General features: G+C 41.7%; 1 long non-coding RNA gene across 3 annotated transcripts in view; it reads left to right on the top strand.

Annotated features, from left to right (window-relative positions):
* Positions 1–6,736: 6,736 nt before the first annotated feature.
* Positions 6,737–19,536, top strand: part of LOC308473084 — a 38,331-nt gene continuing 25,531 nt past the window's right edge. For 2 of the 3 annotated variants that reach the window (XR_013983898.1, XR_013983899.1), the window contains exon 1: positions 6,737–6,935. This is a non-coding gene — a long non-coding RNA (uncharacterized lncRNA). The remainder of the gene's footprint in view (positions 6,936–19,536) is intronic. The other variant, XR_013983897.1, reaches the window with a different exon arrangement.

Genomic DNA, 19,536 nt, shown 5'->3' with positions numbered 1-19,536 from the left:
AATCTAGAGGTGGGGTGAGAAGGGAAAGAACTTGAAAAGCTCCTGTAAAGGCCAGAATCATCTTGGTGCACTGGCTGAAGGCAGAATGAGAAAGAAGCACAGATAGGTCTGGGAATCCAAGGCTGGGCTGTTGTGAAACTGCTCCTCTTCCTGAGATGTAAACGCTGTGAAATCCATTTTCTCAAAAGGAACAAGGTCCCTGGTGAATCTTGCGCACTGCTTGGCAAAGACTGGGTGGCAAGTAACAGGACTTTATGGCATGAAGCAATAATCGTGTTGTCAAAAAGGGTGCCCTTTATGTGTAATGGGCTGTAGAATGCATGACTGAATGCTAATTCCTTAACAAAAACAAAAGTCTCTACCACACAGAAGCCTAGATTTTTTGGGGGGGAAATCCTTACCTATTCTTCTTCAATGGCTACTAGCCATAATGGCTATGATCTGCCTCCACAGTCAAGAGGCAGTAATGCTTCTGAATATCAGTTGGTGGGAAACCAGAGGGGGGAAATGCTGCTGTGCTTGAATACTGCTTGCAAGTTTATCACACCTGGTTGGCTGCCATGAAAAGTGAATGCTGGACTAAGATGGACAACAGGCCTGATCCAGCAGGCTCTCATTTTGTTCTTCTTCCTGGTCTGCTAGTGTATCTTCTTCTTTGGCAATCAGTCGTAGCCGAGTAAGATTGTCTTCCATAAACACAGTTTTAACAGTGAGTCTGTAAGTGACTGCGGAGGCCAATTCTGGATCCACACATCCTTCCATAGTGGGGACATAGGTTTCTGGGCAGCAATTGATCATGGTGAGGGTTTGCCAAGTGTGCCCTCCTCTTAGCACGTTTCTCCCTTTTATCCTGAGTTTGAGCATCTTCTAAGTCCATGACACCTTTGGTAAAAGCTGTTCTCCAATTGGAGCGCTCGCAGGCCACTGTTTCCCAATTGTCTGTGTTTATACTACAGCTTTTAGATTTGCCCTGAGAGAGTCTTTAAACCTCTTTTGTTGACCACCAGCATTACGCTTTCCATTTTTAAGTTTGAAATAGAGTAGTTGCTTTGGAAGACGATAATCAGGCATCTGCACAACATGACCAGTCCAACGAAGTTGATGTTGAGGAATCATTGCTTCGACACTGGTGTTCTTTGCTTCTTCCAGTACACTGGCATTAGTTTGCCTGTCTTCCCAAGTCACGTGTCCAAATTTTCAGAGACACCATTGATGGAATCTTTCAAGGAGCTGGAGATGGCGTTTATAAACGCCATAAACACTAGTGCATAGGGAGGTTGTTCATGATGGAGCATTCCAACATATTACCTGAAATGGGCTACCACCACCCACCATTGTAGGTGAAGGATCCTTGGGCATCTGCTGCCTTGAGAGGATTGCTTCTCTACCCTTCATGGGATTCTACCAGCTATCTTATCTGCTGTTTTGAAATAATAATAAATTTTTATTTATACCCCGCCCTTTCTGGTTCAGAAAACCAGACTCAGGGCAGCTAACAACAAATTTAAAACACTTAATTGTAGAAGCAGCATAAAATACAGTATAAAAACATGAACAACAATAAAATTCAAAGTTCAAAAATCAATTTGGGGAAAATCCATCTAATAAGCATTAGATAGTCACCAGGGCTAGCTGGCTGAATTAGTCCTACTTGGGCCAGCGAGGAGGCCAGGGGAGAATTAGCTGTGGGGTCTCAGAGCGGGTAATCTTCATAAAAGGGGAGGGGGAGGGAAAAGAAGGGAGATAAAAGATCAGGCTCAATTCAAATTAAAGGGCAGGAGGAATAGCTCTGTCTTACAGGTCTGGCGGAAGGAGGTTAAATCCTCAAGGGCCCTAGTCTCATGGGACAGAGCATTCCACCAGGTCGGAGCCATCACTGAAAAGGCCCTGGCCCTGATGGAGGATAGTCTGACTTCCTTAGGGCCAGGGACCTCTAAATTACGGTTATTCATGGACCTTAAGACCCTCTGTGGAGCATACCAGGAGAGGCGGTCCCGTAAATACTGAGAGACACTTCCACACGGTGAATGATCTGTAGATGGGATTCAATCACATAGCAGCAAACTCAGATGGAGCAATTAAAGTGGATCTGTGTTCTTGCACAAGAAACTGCTTTCCACTCAGCCCCCAAATTGACCTTTTTGCAATACAGAAAGTGACAGGGAGATGCACCGGAGATGGTGGCATAACCATTTCTTGACGCAATTGTAACCTCCTGGAAAACAACTCAGAATAAGTGCTCACTGAACTCCTGGTGACATATACAGTTTGCGAAATGTGTGGCAACAAATAGTGATGAATGCTCAGTAAATAGTCTGGAAGCGACATGGGGAAACAGGAGGGGAAGGCAAGGCAAGAGCACTTATCCCCACCCACCTGCCAGCAAGGTGGGTTTTAAGGAGGGATTTGAAAGGTGTGGCATCAAGAAGATGGTTGAGAAGGCAGGTCCCAGAATTCAGAGCACCAAGGAAGAATGGCTTATTCATCTTCAGATGGTTGAAAGTGGTGGAGATGGAACTGCAGAGGCGACTGGCAGTGATTTAAGGAGCTGGGTGGGGGGTGGGCAGGGAGCCAAGTGCATGGAGGAATTTGAAGATAACGCCCAAGGAGATTGTATCCAGGACCAGACAGGAAGTCAGTGTATGTATTTAAGGATGGAAATGAGGTGACTGGTAACAAGAGAAATTGATGATTTTGGCAGGAGAGGAAGAATCAAGGGAGGCGTTGGGAATGATGGTGCATGTGCTCATGTGTATCTTGTTTCATAAGAACCCAAGTCAGGTTCAAAATCTGAGAAGGAAGAGAAGGACATGAGTTATCTCAGCAGCCTTAATTCAGCAATGACTTTACAAGCCAGTGATACCCTGCTGGCTTCCCATACCTACCCAGACACACATGTGATTTATAGCTCAGGGATGTCATGCTAGACTAGCATAACAAGTAATCCCAGGTTGCCCTAGCCATACGTAGTAATTTTTAAGTAATTAATACATTTTTACCTTGCACTGTAGCCAACAAGGCTCTCAAACCAGCTCATAAGATCTGTGGAAATATAGTTCTGTCTTCAGGCTTACAATCTAAGACATGACATACAAGGAAAGTGGGGTGGGGAGGGAGGAGGGGGGGAAAGTTCAGGCACCCACAGTTCTTATAATGACCAGCTGCAATGGAGACAACTCAGCAAGCCTGATTGAATGCCTGCTGGTGGTGATAGTTGAGGGGAGGGCGAATGGCAGCCGGTCTCTTAGCAGGGGTGACAGAACAACCCTGATTTCCTTCTGCTTCTCTGCTCTGTAGCTTGATGGAATGGCTGCCACTAGGTGTTTACTATGGAGAGGTCATTCACAGGTTAGTTGCGTTTGAATGAAACTCTGGCTGGATCCAGACACATCAAAGAAGCGTTTCGGTTAAATGCGTTGTAAACTTTGTATGAGAAATCGGGTTGGCAGAAACGGAACTCCACAGCAACATCTGGTGTCGCAGTGTTAGAATGCATAAACAACGCGTATAAAGCACTTTTTCTTTGCCAGTGTAGCTGAGTCCTCTCTATTGCAGAAATGTAGAAATAACTATCTTGCATTTCCACAATCACTTGGAATACAGTAAAGGTGAATTGAAACCATCTACACTACAGCAGTCCTTTCCCATTCTTTTAGCCCATAGCAACTTCCTGTACATGCAAAAGAAGAAGAAAATGTGGTTTAAAGCAAGCTAAGTGGTTGTTATTGAAGGATAACTGACTGTGTGAAGAAATCTTAAATGTGTGGCTCCTTATGTTCCTTCATCAGAACTATCACAGCTAACTTTGTGTAGTGGGGCCTTCTATAGGCTATCGTGCACGACAGAGCAATGTAGCCAGCACATCTAAAGATATCGAATGGATCTTGCGCCCAATTTACAGCTGGGAAAATTGGAAATGACTGGCCAATCCTGCAGCAAGCGAAATCTGAATAACTCAAATGCAGTTAAGTATTGTTGTGACTACTTAGACACTTCTCTCTTATTACGGATGCTGAAATAATAATTACGGTACGTTTGCAGACATTATGTTTGATTGTCTTGCATGTGTATAATCAGTCTGCTCAAGGTAATATGCAAGCATCTTGTAAAACTTCGTGAATGTACTCTCGTCGCTTATGAAACCTGACACAGGAAACTACAGCAAGGCCTATTTTGCATGTGGGCAAGCAGTCACTGATCTGGGACAGAGAATTAGAATCAAAGCCAGTTCCGCAGCTGGTCTGGTAGCTTATGCTAAATGGCTTTTTTCTCTACACCAGAAGAAGGAAGAAACAAAGTTTTTGATTCTAAATATACATACCTGGAAGGAAATCTTGATCTATTGGCTTGTGAGCATGCTTCGACTCAATGCCAAAATGCTTCCTCCGGAAACTGCATATGGGGGAAACCAAGAATATTCTTGACCGACAAAGGTGATTACATCATGACATCTGGAGCTTGTCTTAGTACGTTATCATAGGTGGTGCCATTCTCCTTTGGAGTAATCCCTGCCTCATTTGTGGGGGAAGTGCTACTTCTCCCCATGGCAGAGAACTCCTAACCTTATTTCTTTCTTTGGGTGAATTACATCAGCTTAAATGTCTCCACACACAGCTGGGTCTGGCAAATGAATTCCATATGTAGGCAATATGATATTGGATTTCCTACTGTAAACTTCTGTACGTTTACCCCTGATGAGGAGGTAGTGGGCCTCTTTCCAGGGTTTCCCCCATATATGTTATCAGCTCACACTTCATATGTATGTAATTATCTTTCTGAATGTACTTATTTATAGGAGGCCCTTCTGTGAATGACATTTTATACTGTTGCTTTTAGATTTGAATTAATTTTGATAAATGTCCGGTAGTCAGCAATTTGCAATGAGATAGAAATTGCGTAATTGTTGGTTGAAGTGCAGCAGATAAAACGTTTTCACATTTGGCTTTGTACAAAGTCTCTCTCTCTCTCTCTCTTGGCCAAGATTAATGCAAATACCCCTGATTTCATTCTTAATTGAAATTCTGAATTTTCTACCCAGGGCAGGCTAGACTGCTTTCCACAAAGGCTGATAGTTTTGCTAGCACATTATCAGCAGCTTTTTGTACAGTAGATAATTGTTTATTAGAGCAATCTCAAGACCTTCGACTACCAGAGGCAATACTGATGTTTATATAGACCAATGGTATAAGAATCATAGAATCATAGAGTTGGAAGTCATCTAGTCTAGCCCCCTGCATTGCAGATTCCCAACCTGGGTCCCCATCCAATTTGAAACCATATTGGTCCCTGCTTAGCTTTACAAATGTGCTAGCAGTTTTACTGCTACCCCACCAGGAGGCTGCTTCCTATTTTTCCCAAGTGGTGGGGAATACGGGCTAAATCAATTCTTCCTGCTTCTGGACCCGCAAGACATCTACCCAGTAACATCTGCATAGAGCTTAATTCATAAACGCCTATGTGTACTGCTCTGAACAGTGTCATCATCAACCCACAAAGTCTTATAATTCAGGCCAAGAAACTTCGGGCTTTATATACATTGATCTATGCAAACAATAGAGGCAATTTGTACAGTGGATCTCAAGGTGGGTTAGGCACACAATCTCTGTATATTTATTCAGAATTGTCACAGTTTGAGCCAGCCACCAGTATCCAAATCAGATTTTCAGAAACTCAGATTTAAGCAAGGATTTTAGACATTAAACCCCATCTTCTTTCAAAATTGAGAGAACCAACAACTATTGGACATTTCCAGTGTAAACATTAATTTAAATGTATATTTGGGGATATGTTACTAAAATAGTTACATATCACATATCACATATTACGGCAAGCCCTAAACCACAGAGCCTAGGGCTTGCTGATTGGAAGGTCGGCAGTTCGAATCTCCGCAACGGGGTGAGCGCTTGTTGTTCGGTCCCAGCTTCTCCCCACCTAGCAGTTCTAAAGCACATCAAGTGCAAGTAGATAAACAGGTACTGCTCTGGCGGGAAGGTAAATGGCGTTTCCGTGCACTGCTCTGGTTCGCCAGAAGTGGCGTAGTCATGCTGGCCACATGACGCGGAAGCTGTCTGCTGAAAAACGCCGGTTCCCTCGGCCTATAGAGCGCGATGAGCACGCAACCCCAGAGTCGTCCATGACTGGACCTAACGGTCAAGGGTACCTTTACCTTTTTAAACTAAAATAGATAAATAATATAGTAGCATAGGCTGTAGACATTATCTGAAGAAATTATAACTTTATGAATAAAATGAATGAAAAGGTTTTTGTTCCTAATTGTTGCCACCTCATGAGCTACTAGAGCATAGAATATAAGGTTTTAAGAGATACAGAGGGAAGCTTCCTTTGCTGGTTTCTGGAATGACCTAGTATCACAAACTTGATGTCTTTTTGGTCTCCAATGAGTTAATTTCAGGAGTCCCAAAATACAAAGCTGTGTTTACATAGGACCTTCTGAAAAGGGAGGCCTGGTGCCTACAGAGAACAAAACTGAAAATGAAGGTAAACCAAATAAAAAGCCGCAAAGTTCCTCCGAGCCTGTAGCAAAGAAAGCAAAAACCGTTAAAACATTTTTACATGCTTTCCGCTGGAAGAAATTATTTTAATGCACATCAGAAATGCAAATTTAACACTGGTGAAAATAAACGAAAGGAAGATTCTTTGGCTTATTTACATTCCGTTCCGGATTGCTGGATGGGCAGCCTCAGCCTGTTTAGCTGCATCAGCTGATGCCAAGGAACTCTTCCCTTTACCCCTACACTTTTCACATGCGGCTGATGCAGGGCTAAGTTGTTATCTGTATCTTCAATTGTTCAAGGAAGGGCCGGAACCAAGGTGGGGCTGCCTGAAATGTTGCTAATGGGAGAAATCATGCCACACAGGCTTAGAGATGAGGTCTTCCCAGTGGTGGCCCCATATCCCAAGAGTCCCCTCTCTGGGTATATATGCTTGGAATCCATCAGTTATTTTAAACACACACAAACAGGTCTTGGCTTTTGAGTTGCTTTGACCTGTAATTTTAAGCATTTAATGTTTTTACTACTGCTGATTTTGAATTGTTTTAGTTTTATATGGCTGTTGCACTTGGGTGGGAAATGTTTTAAATCTTTAGAATGAGACTGTTGTTTTGTTTTATTCTCATACGTTAAGCATCCTTGGGAAGGTTTTGCTATGAAAGGCACCGTGGAAATATTTGAAACGAATAAGCATTCAAATCACTACTGCTGCCCTTTCCTGAGAGCATACAGAACTTGCAGAGTTCTTTTGTATATGGGAAGCAGATGTTTTCAAATTCAAAAATTATTTACTAAAACCCGCAGAGTACAGAGAAAGAATGCTGACTTATGAGAGGAACACAAACAGTAAAAATCAGGACATTGTGGTATTTAAGTTGTTGATCCTAGTCAAAATTGCCCAGACCTTTTGGGGGGGGGCACCTTTAGCAAGCCTAATCTTTCTCCCCCCCAAGCTTTACACCTGAAAGTGAAAGCATTATCTTCTCTTCCTGTCACATGGCCTGTTAGTCGAGGACCTTCCTGGCTTGTCTCTTAAAGAGACAGCACACAACATCCCTCATCCACTGAGCAGTTGTTCATCTCAGCTGGAAGACTCTGAACTCACTGGGGCCTTCCAAATAGGATACTGGCCCTGGCAGAGGAAGTCTGGAGCTTTTCTGCATGTTACATTTGGATTTTGGGTTTTTTTTTAAATTGGCACCAAATGTCCCAACTTCCCAAAACTCCAATGCGTTTCTGCAATCAATCAATCAGCAATGTTTTTAATGACCTTATGATTTGTTTTGCTCTTTTTGAATTCAACAAGTGACCTAAACAGATGTTATTTAGAAAATGCAAATAATCAATATATTAATCATCATCATCATCATAAATTTCTGTACTTCACAGATCACAGGGCAATTTACAATATAAAAATACAAAAACAAATAACATAAATACAAATAAAAACAATACTACCACCCGCCCACAATTTAAAAGGCCATAGATTGTCTAATTAGCCAAAGACCTGGGATGTAAAGATTCCAAATTAGCCTTTATTTACAGCGTCAGATCATTCTTTTAGTTTTGGTGTTTGTGTTCAGATACAGAGAGCAATAAATCTTTCTTATTTTTGTGGTTTGCGTGCTCTGGTTCCCACACAGCTGAAGCAGCTGTATTGTCTCTATATCAATTCTACCAGAAATCATATTTATTTATAATAAATTAGAAGTTGTATAACCCTGTCTGAAGCAAACTTTGCTGCCGTTAGCTGAGCTGCTATGAAAACTTGTCTGTGAACTTCTAGTGAAACCTCTTCAGGGGAAATATGCCATCGGTTGCTGACAAACAGTGTAGCATCTCTGAGGGAAGTGAAAGTTCAGTTTGTCTGGGGAAGAGTTGTGTGGGCAGCAAAACGAAGTAAAGAGAGGCCACCGGAAAGACGCTCAAGATGATGGCTGCATTCAGCCACAACATGACTCGTTGCTAGGGGAACTCATCGAGGTACGACTCTGAGTCCTCTGAGTGTACACTCCCTCATCCTTCGAGCACAGGGAATGTGAAGCCTCAGTTCGTAGTTTGTACTGAAACAACCGTTTCAGTCAGCATGCTGCAGGACGAAAAAAAATACGTTAGCCCCATGCAGGCATTCTAAAGGTAAAAGATAAAGGACCCCTGGATGGTTAAGTCCAGTCAAAGGCGACTATGGGGTTATGGTGCTCATCTCGCTTTAAGGCCGAGGGAGCCAGCGTTTGTCCACAGGCAGCTTTCCGGGTCATGTGGCCAGCATGACGAAACCGCTTCTTGTGCAGTGGAACACTGTAATGGAAGCCAGAGAACACGGAAACATTGTTTACCTTCCTGCCACAGCGGTACCTATTTATCTACTTGCACTGGTGTGCTTTTGAACTGCTAGGTTGGCAGAAGCTGGGACAGAGCAATAGGAGCTCTGGGACAGAGCTTCTGGCGCATGGAACACCGTAACGAGTGCCAGAGCGCACAGAAGTTAGATCCTCCTAACAGAGGGTCCATGTTGTGCTCGGCCCCTGAAACTCTTCCCCAACTGGCTTGTGGGTGGGGCTTGCCCCGCTCCAAGCCGGTGGTGCCACAGTAATGCCAGTGGCCTTTAGCGTGGCAAGGTTGGGGGTATCTATTTGGCAGTGCGACGTAGGGACCTCCTTGTGCTTCACGCTGCCGAACACCCGCCCACCCGCCCATTAATTAGGTCTTGTTTGGCCTTGCTTTGGACTTCGGTTGGTCGCCTGTTTTTGGAATGGGGGCCAGCTAGGTATTTTTTCCAATGTGGCAGATTGGCTGTGGCCACTTACTTTTTGCCTACCTCTTAGCAATCGTCACAACTTTGTAAGGTTTGGCGGTTAGGCATTGGTTTAGGAGAATGTGGGGAGGGGAGGTGCGGCCATCACCTGCCCCTCCAATGTATAGGGTATTCCGTTAAAGGAATCTGGGGGTCTGGATCTCGTCCGAAGCCCGGAGAGGGGTTAGGGCCATGCCAGGACCCCCGGGAACCCCAGGGGTGAGCACCAGTCAATATACACTGATGGAGAGCCCCCTGCTGGTTGTTTACCCTTCCAGACTTCCTGCAGGGTGGGGCAGGAGTCAGATATAGTTTGATACCAATGCCTAAGCCAATACCAGTCACATTTGTGTATTCTAATAAAGTTGTGGCCAAAATTTGCCCATTAACATTTAAACTAAATTCTGTCTCCACTGTCTTTATTTCCATTCGGGATGGGTTTGGGGGCTCGAAGCACAAAAACCGTTTACATTCCTACCACAGTGGTACCTATTTATCTACTTGCACTGGCATGCTTTTGAACTGCTAAGTTGGCAGGAGCTGGGACAGAGCAACGGGAGCTCACCCCATCACAGGGATTCAAACCACTGACCTTCTGATCGGCAAGCCCAAGAGGCTCAGTGGTTTAGACCATAGCACCACCCACATCCAAATGGGTATTTGACTACAGGCCTGCTGTGGGTGGAATGAGGCCTGTATTCCTTTGCCTTGTTCCCTTGCCATACCTCACTCTCACACATTGCATCTGCACAAAAGTCCACATGCACAATGCTTCCAAACAGCAGTTGCTGGAAACCCCAGGAGGGGAGAGTGCTCTTGTGCTCATACTCTGCTCGCTGGTTTCCCAGAGGCATCCGGTTTGGCCACTGTGAGAAAAGGGTACCAGACTGGATGGGCCACTGGCCTAGTCCAGCAAGCCATTCTTATGCCCTTCCACCATATCTTCACTGTAGCTCTTTTGAACGTCTCTCCCCAGATTGGACTAGGATTCCTTACGAGGGAAAATGGATGCTTAAGGGAGATGGATAATGGAAGATGAGGAAGGAAGTACAGGGCCAGCTCTACTGTTAGACAGAGTGATGTGACAGTAGATACAGGGGCAGTGGGACAGCAGTTTCTCTGGCTGTTTGGCCTGATCATTCCCATAGCTGAAGCTGGTGCCCTGACAGCCACAATGCTTGCTTGTTGCTGTGCTGGGCATCCTGCCTAGTTGCTTTCTCTCAATGCATCACTGACAGTGCTATTGGGGAAACCCCTGACCAAGCACTCCCTGCATTCCCAGACTATCTTCCAGTCATTTCCCCATTGATGAAATCACTTTTTAAAGGTTCTACAGTACGTGATTTTATTCCCAGATAGGAAAATCACAAATAGTCGCTGCATCTCCAGTTCTGCTCCTTCCATTCGCTTAATGCAGAACCTGTATTCTAGGAGGTAGCAGAGGAAGAAAGAAAATTGTGGGTTGTGGAAGAGGAGGATATGAACATTTCTGTGCTAGAAAAAAGAACAAACACTAGTCTCAGTGCATGGATAACCAGACAGTGCACTGAGTCCTGTATAAACTGGATCTAGTCACAAGTTCATTTGGTGTGCTGCCATGTACAAAGTCATAATGATGACATGTGAATAATGTTATAATTTGGGTGTCCTTGTTTTTCAATTTGATTCTTTTACATGGTTTTTTATGTTTCTGGTATTTTATGCTTTGTGATTTGCTGTTATTTTTCTTGATTATAGATTGGTAATTCTTTATTGTAATTGATAAGTGTAAGTGTTTAATTATTATTTGCTGATGTTTAACTTTACTATTGGATTCCAATGGGTTATTGAATATTGCTTTATTTGATATAAGTTGTTCATTTTAAAGTTATTGTGACCTTTTATATAGGATCTGATTGTTACTATTACTGTTTGATTTATTATTATTATTTTTATGTATGTTGGGAGCTGTCCAGAGTGGCTGGGGTAACCCAACCAGATGGGCGGGGTATAAATTATTATTATTATTATTATTATTAATTAGTGTGGGTGCCTGTTAAATCATAATAAGAGAGATTAAACTGGTTAAACTGATAGGCAGCCTTGTTTAGGGAAGTTTTTAATATTTAATGCTGTATTGTTTTTAACACTCAGTGGGAAGCCGCCCAGGGTGGCTGGGGCAACTCAGCCAGATGGGTGGGGTATAAATAAATAAATAAATAAATAATAATAATAATAATAATTAATTATATAGATCTGATATGCCATGCAGGGTCAAATAATGCAGCACTCTCTGGCACAGAATCCCATGCATTATGCAGGCTAATGGGATTGTAAAACCCTTTAACATTTTGTTCTGATTTTTAAAAGATGGAATACCAGAACCCAGCAACTGTTAGCAGTACAATGATGTATTATAACTAGCAAAGGAGGGCTCAGGGTTGTGCAGGAATTGTTGAAACCAAAAGCAGTATTTTTAAATGATAGTGTGACTTGAGAATTTCGATCGGGCTTGCCAAAAATCACAGCAAAGCCTCATATTGGTCCACCATATTGATTCAAAATGGCACCTGGCTCCAAAACATCAACAAAGGCTGCTACCCCCTCTTCAGCAACCCTCATGCCAAGTCTCAAGGGAATCATAGAATTGTAAAGTTGGAAGGGACCCCAAGGGTCATCTAGTCCAACCCCCTGCAATGCAGGAATCTCAGCAAGAGCATCCATGACAGATGGCCATCCAACCTCTGCTTAAACCCACATTTACTTACTTATTTAACTTTGTATAGAATCACATGACTACCCAATTTCTTCCTTTGTGTTTTTCAGAATGAACAGATAAATTCTATAGAAGTTCCAAAGGATTTGTACCTCTCCAAATGATAGGAACTGCCAGTTCTTCTCTAATTGCCTTTAATTAGTAGAAGCTCTCAGAAGCTAACAATAAAGGCTCTTGTTTTTGCAATACATCTTTCTTTCGGGAAATGTACAGAAACTTCCTCTTTCATTAAGCTTCACAGCTGGTAAATCAGATATTTTATTGTAAATCCTCTGCATTTTTGCTTACCAGTCCCCCCTATTGTATTTGTTGGTTTCTACACTACTGAAATGTAAGAGAGCCCATCTAATCTATTCCAGCATCCTGTTCACACATGTAGCCTATGGGAAGCCTGCAAGCAGAGCACGAGGTGAACAGCCCTCTAGCAACTGGTTTTTAAAGTCATACTGCTTCAACACTGCAGATGGTACACAACCATCATAATTAGTATTCTATTCCATTAGCAGACCTTCCAATTGTCCCTGTTTTCCTGGGATGTCCCTGATTTAGAGAAACTGTCCCGGTTTCTGATTTGATCCCAGAATGTCCCACTTTTCCTTAGGATGTCCCTATTTTCATTGGAAAAATGTTGTAGGGTATGGAGATATCCAACCCCTGAGCCATCTGAAGGCAATCCTGTATAGGGCAGTTTTTAAAAAATGTTTAATGTTTTATTTTGTTTTTATATATGTTGGAAGCTGCCCAGAGTGGCTGGGGCAACCCAGTAAGATGTGTGGGGTATAAATAGCATCCCAATTTTCATCAGAGAAATGTTGGATGCTATGCATTAGTACACTATTCCAGTAGAATACTATTCTATTATATTAGTATACTATTCCATTAATTTATCTAATCCCCTTTAAGCCATTTGTATAATGGCATTATTATATTGTCAGTTTTATTTTCAATCTCTTTCCTAATGATCCCTAAAATGGAATTTGCCTTTCTCATAACTGACACACACTGGGGCTGACATTTTCATAGAAACTATTGACTAGGTAAAGGGCAAAGGGACCCCTGACAGTTAAGTCTCGCTTTACAGGCCGAGGGAGCCGATGTTTGTCCGCAGACAGTTTTTCCAGGTCATGTGGCCAGCATGACTAAGCCACTTCTGGTGAAACCAGAGCAGTGCACGGAAATGCCTTTTACCTTCCCGCTGGACTGGTACCTATTTATCTACTTGCACTTTGACGTGCTTTTGAACTGCTAGGTTGGCAGGAGCTGGGACTGAGCAACGGGAGCTGACCTCGTCACGGGGATTCAAACCACCAACCTTCTGATCGGCAAGCCCAAGGCTCAGTGGTTTAGACCCCAGCGCCACCCACGTCCCCTAGGATCCCAGAAAACATTGCTTTTCCGGTCAGTCATCTCCATTTCAGATATCACTAGCATGCAAGTAAAGTGATAATGTTTTGCCCTAATGTGTATCAGTTTCAACTTGCTTACACTGAACCACAATTTAATGCCCATGCTCCTTCCGTGGAGAGATCAGTTTGTAGCTTATGGAAAGCCCTTTTTTGTTTTTACCACAATGAACACTTTGTGTCATCAGCATCACCTCACTGCTCACCTCTAACTCTAGCACTGCTTCTGCAGCTGAGTGCTGTGGCCATGTGCCGCCTTACCTCTGGCCCTCTGGTGTCCCGCATCGTCATGACTTCGTGACGTTAGGCGGGGTACACGGCACCCACAGTGCAGGGCCCAAGGTGGCACCCCTGTTTGAAGCAGTATCATGCCACTTTAAACAGTCATGGCTTTCTCAAAGACTCTGAGAAGTGTCATTTATTAAGGTTGCTGAGAGCTGTTGGGAGACCCCTATTCTGGGTATACCATTGCTAGCATTCCAAGAGATGGGAACTGACTTGTAATCTATACTATGGCTACAGTCAATTAACAATGTCATTGTATTGTGTTTTTTTGGTATTCGGTTGGGAGCCGCCCAAAATGGCTGAGAAAGCCCAGCCTGATGGGCAGGGTATAAATGGTAAATTATTATTATTATTATTATTATTATTATTATTATTATTATTAATTGTTCCAAGTCTTAAAAATTTTAAAAAGCTGCTAAAGGCCATAATGTTGCCATCCAATCGTTGTGTGGCGCAAATGACCAAATTACCTCAGAATCTACTCCCATGTCTAAAAACAGTGAATTTCTTCCAGTTGATCTACTCAAAACAACTCTAAAAGGGTTAGTTAGATGGGATTTACCGTTGAAGAAGCATGCTGGTTCTTTTTTAGATTTGTTTCTCCAGAGTCTTGGGAACTTGGTATCTGTAACAACACTTCCTACGAGTTTCACCAGAAGAAACAATAAAATAATAGGCCTATTAGAAATTTTCCATTTCTCCCCTCTCCAACCTATTTTTTCGTTTAAAAAAATGGTGTTACATTGACCCCTTTCCAGTCCTCAGGTACAGAAGCCAATTTTTGGTATGTTACATCTTTATGTTTGAAAATGACCCATTTCACATTTTTAGAACCCTTGGGTTGGTGTCATCGAAACCCAGTGATTTGTCAATTTCTAATTCATCTGTAAATTGTGAAACTTCATTTCTGGTCACCAGTATTCGTCTCAGTGTAGTGGATACTAGAGAAAAGCAAATTAGTTTTAAATGAAGTTTGTACATTCTTGCTGTCTAAATCACTTACCTATGACATTTTTGCTTTATCTTTGGATTGTTTCCTATGTTCTCATAGAAATATTAAGAAAAAGGATGAACATGTGAGTTATATTCACTCTCATATTAAGCTTATCTTAATCTCTCATTTTTGCCTTTTTTATCCTGTCCTTTTCAATCTGTTGTTTCTTCTTAGCTCAGTATTTTCTGATTAGTATCTATCAACATGGCCAGCAACCTGTTTGTCTGCAGTTCATCTGTTATATTCCTGTCTCCAGAAGAGTGAGAATGACTAAGGAGCTGAACTTGGTGAAGCTAATACTGTTAATATCTCCTGTTAATATAACAAGATGAACACATAGTGGAAATCTTTTTGTAGCACTTATATTGGGGATCACATAGGGAAGGAACTCCTATCTGACCTGAAATCAAGTGTTTTCTTTTAAACCTTAGTGACCTACAGACAGTTCATTACTGGAGAATAATGATCCAAGACAATTTCCAATTTCTGCTGATCTATATTAGTTTAAGGCTTTCAATATTAGAGCAGGTTCAGATAAAATCTACAGGGGCTTTCCACACTTTAGCTCCTTACATCAGCATGGCTTCCCTTCTCCTCCTCCTCTGGGGAAAGCTTAGAGAAATCATTTGGGTAGGACTTTGAAAGAAAGTGATACTCTTTAGAATTCTAAGAAAACTTTTCTTGCTGTTCTTGCTTATTAGAACCATCACTACTACATTTTTTAAATTATGTTCTATGCAGTCATACCATATGTTGTTATCCTTTAACAGTATCCTTTAAATACTGTTTGATCTTTTAAAGTAAATTACTTTTTGTAACACCATTCTCTCAACTTGATTCATATTTATTGTTTTACAACAGGGTTTCCCAAACTTGGGTCTCCAGTAGCATTTTGATTACAACTCCCATCATTCCTAGCTAGCAGGACCAGCGATCAGGGATGATGGGAATTGTAGTCCAAAAACAGCTAGGGACCCAAGTTTGAGAAAAAGCTGTTTCACAATGTCACCAGCTCACATCTGAACGCAGTGGACTGAAAATGTCAAACAATGGGGGGGGGGGGAACCTCCTCAAAGTCTCAAAGCCACACACTTTCCTGCCCCACATACATTTTGTACTTTCTTGAATTTACAGAGGCATTTCTGCCAATCTCCTGTTCTCTGGCCAATCAGCTCTCTACACCACTCAGACATTCCTAATCCAAAAGTAAAGGTGTGGCAATGAGGTCCCTCCCATGTGTCTCTAAGCAGAAAAACCATGTGACTGATTGGGCTGCTGGAAAGTCAACCATGGTAGGAAAGCTCCTTTTCCATCTGTTGCTTTGAGTACTGTCCAGCACAGATTATATTCCAGTGAGCTCAAGATAGTTTTAAACCTTTCATTGGTTACTCGGTGGCTGGAATCTTATTGTCCCATCTCAATAGAAGCTATTCCCCTCTGATTTGTACTGTTTTAAAAGCTATGAATCCAGTTCTGCTGGCATCATTTCAAGAGAACAGAGATGACACATGGAGCAAACATATTTTAACAGTTAGCAAAGAAAACTATTTATACATTTTTCCATTCCTTTTAACAACCCTTCAGAGTTCTCTGGCTTAAAAAACATCACCTAAAATATTTAACAAGAAATGGGAATAGATTTATGGCTAAAGAATAGAGAATAAAATGCTCTTCTTGGGGTCTGGAATGTTTAAAGGGGGACTTGAACCAGACTTTCTATCCTGCTGTAGATTTTGTTTTCAAATGGCAAAGGAAAAATACCCTTGGTACTTAGCCAGATTCCTAAATTAGCTGCCAATGTTGCCTTCTGAATTGTGTGGAGTAATTTTAACAGACACATACTCTTTAAAACTAGGAAAGTCCAACAGTAGCACCAGAAAGCTGGTGTTTATTGTACAGCTAGTTTAAAAACTCCCATTTCCTAGTAATTATTTCAGACTTCTTTATCTTTCTTTCTGCTTTTTTCCTTTCTTCGGTTTCTCTTCCACCTTGCAATTCTAACATCACTCTCCACATTTTAAAAGTGCATTGCAAGAATTAAAAATTGAAAAGAATTAAAAGTGTCATTGCAAGAATTGCATCTTGTGGTAAGATGACAATCTTCAAATAAATAAACCAGATAAAGGCTGCAATCCTTTACCCACTTAGCCCAAGAGTAAGTCTGACTGAAATCAACAAGACTTACTTCTGAGCGGTCATGCCTAGGATTGCATTGTAAAGGATCTACTGTATATTTCATATCGCTTTCATAACAAATAAGCATATGTCAAATCTCCTGCTTATGAATGAGAAAAATGAACTCGAGGGCAGGAGACTCTTAAGACTTCTGTTTTCACAGCTGAGGACCACACACTTCATAAAGGCTATCTCAGGATTTGCTTTTTGCTCAGGACTGAGCATCTAATAATAAAACTGTAAAGAAATTCAAAGGTTCAAGTGCCACAAGAGAAACAGAGAGGCAAAGATATGATTTCAAACATGCTTCAGATCTATGTCTCAAGGCTGTGAGAATACTTGGTTTTTGTAATGTAATTGTAACAGCATGCCCCGAGGGCTAAAATGGCTGTTCTTTGTATTATTGGACAGAGCCATGGATTTTTAAACTTAGGCCACCTATTGCTCAACAGTATTATGAAAAGCTCACTAATGTATGGTTAGGAAAAGTGAGAAATAAGTGTTTGAAAAGTGTCTTTTCTACAATACGTTGAGTTTATCAGAGGGAGCTGGACAGGCTTTGGGAGATGTGGCAATAGTCCTCATCTTCAAACATTTGGAAGGCAAGGACCTCCAATAGCTAAGATGTCCCCAAGCAACCTGTTTTCCATACCACTCATCTCTGTATGCTGTGCCATCTCTTCCATGCGATTCTCCCAAATGCTGGATGCTGAATTGACAGGGTCCACAGAATGCAGAAGCCCTCAGGATGTCCTGCTACACCACATGATGTGGCCTAGATGTATGTGTGCGATTGAAGCGTGACTGAGGCATCTGTATGTTTAACTGAACGGAAAGAAAGGTCTGTAGATGTGCTAATGTAATGAGAAGTGAATGAGTGTGTGTAAACTGAGATGAAGTGTGCATAACAATGTGAAGGATGTACGTGTGCATTGCTTCGGAAGGGAAGGGAAGGGTGTGCATCTCTCTATGAGAGTAGAGTGAATTGCACGCAATGGAAACCATCCGGTTGGAGATGTTCATTTGTGTGCTTTGAATATAAAATAGCAAAGAACAGAAGTACTGTACGTCATTTAGAGGTCATCTTGCTTGGAATCCAGTTATCCTGTGTATATTCCATCACTGATTATCCTGTACAAGATCTTAATCAGCTCGATCTTGGACAACAGTATTCTCAATATAAAGTCTTATTTTTGGTAACATTGTTATGAGGAATATATACTATTTGGTGGCAAATGAAAAGAACAAAGAGTATTGTGGCCCTAGGAAGTGTTGTTTTTCACACATTTTTTTCTTCATACCTTAAGTCCAAGACATGAAGGAGGAACTGAGCCATAACACCTAGTTTCAGACTGGATATTTGTTTTAATCGCTTTGTAGTTACATTTGGTGATACATAACTATATAGCAAGAATCTGTGTGCCCTGGTTGTACATAAATGCTACAGTTTATTTCATGGACAAGTGCTACATACTGAAGGCACTGGGTGTTTGGGGGTGGAATTCTTTTCTTTTGGGATAATGTTTGCAGTTAAGCAGTATCATGCTGCCAGAAAGGATGGACAAATCGAAGGGAGTCACAACAACCCAGGAACTGGAACTTTTGACTAATAGAGAAGATAAAGTTATAGCTGTATATGACTTAGCTAAGGGATGACTAAGAGGGAGTCATCCTTCTTTGAAGGGTGTTAACATTAAGGAGGGCAACTAACTATATATTTTGATATTCAAGGCTATTTCTAGAAGAAATGATATGAAATTAATTGAATAAAAAATGGGTGAATCTTGGGACTCCTGCCAAGGAATTAGATACATTAGATGTAAAATATCTAATTTTGCAAAGTGGCCCTCTAGGCTTTCATAGTGGATTGGACAAATATCTCAAAATATTAGAGGAATGGATATTATGCTTGGCCAGTTGACAGATGATGCTAGCCATTCCATCCTCAAATTATTCTCTACTTGTTTTATTACTAGTTATTACATATACCAGATTTTGACTCCCCAGTTCCTGAAGCTCGGTAACTTTTCAAAACATCAAGATTGGTTTTGTATCAATGATAAGAAATGGAGACCTAAACTGAAAAAAACAGAAAACTGGGAAGCAGGACCAAGGAGAAAATAATTAGGAGAAGAACTCCCAGTGAGGAAACTGGGCAAGTGAGATGAGAGTTTTTATGTTGGTGGCAGGACAATTATGGCTGGTGTATCTGTGGTGGTTGAGCCATTATAATATAATAATAATAATTTATTACTTATACCTCACCCATCTGACTGCGTTGCCCCAGCCACTCTGGGAAGAGTGAGTAATAGACTGATGTGATAGAGAACCTAAGTACCAAAACTTCAGTTAGCCTGGTGAAACAGGAAGTCAATAGTGGTGTTCCAAAAGCAAGATGTCAGGGCCCATATTAAACACTACTGTTGCAGGTGAAGATATGAAGCTGAAAAATGGTTTGAAAAAGGCTTGCCTTATATCTTTTTGACCCAGTCGGTGTAACAGAAAGCACATTAAGCCACATAAACAGGAAGTCAGCATCGCAAACAAGAAGACAAGCCATATAAACAGGATTTCCATTAGCTGTGACATTTCCTTCAATGATAGGAGAGTTCTTTGTC

This window comes from Podarcis pityusensis, assembly GCF_964106645.2.
Source record: "Podarcis pityusensis genome assembly, chromosome: 1".
Taxonomy (NCBI): Eukaryota; Metazoa; Chordata; class Lepidosauria; order Squamata; family Lacertidae; genus Podarcis; species Podarcis pityusensis.
Note: the sequence above shows the minus strand (reverse complement) of the source record. Positions and strands in the feature narration are given on the sequence as shown.